The sequence below is a fragment of the Otolemur garnettii genome, unplaced genomic scaffold (genome assembly GCF_000181295.1).
Source record: "Otolemur garnettii isolate 467f Iridium unplaced genomic scaffold, OtoGar3 scaffold00003, whole genome shotgun sequence".
NCBI classification, from domain to species: Eukaryota; Metazoa; Chordata; class Mammalia; order Primates; family Galagidae; genus Otolemur; species Otolemur garnettii.
The window spans coordinates 33,921,128-33,921,499 of NW_003852398.1; positions in this window are offsets into that span (position 1 = coordinate 33,921,128).

The window sequence follows — 372 nt, forward strand, 5'->3', positions numbered from 1 at the left end:
GACCATAGTCCAGATTGTCCCAGACAGAGGGCATACACTACAAGTCTCTGTACTTTTTTGAGCCCCAGTTTCTACATCTATAAAATGACAATGATCATATCTGCCTATCGAGAAAGATCCTATGAAACCATGGGCATCAAGGCTCTTAGCAAAGACAATTGTCAGGGGTGTCTAACCACTGCCAACAGGTCCCATGCTAATTATCTGAGGCCTGTTTTGCTTATCTGTGGTGTTAGACATCATGAAAAGATTGAACGAACTTTCCCTTTTTTTTGAGACAGAGTCTCACCCTGTTACCTAGGGTAGAGTGCCACAGCATCAGCTTAGCTCACAGTGCCCTCAAATTCCTGGGCTCAAGCAATTCTCCTGCTT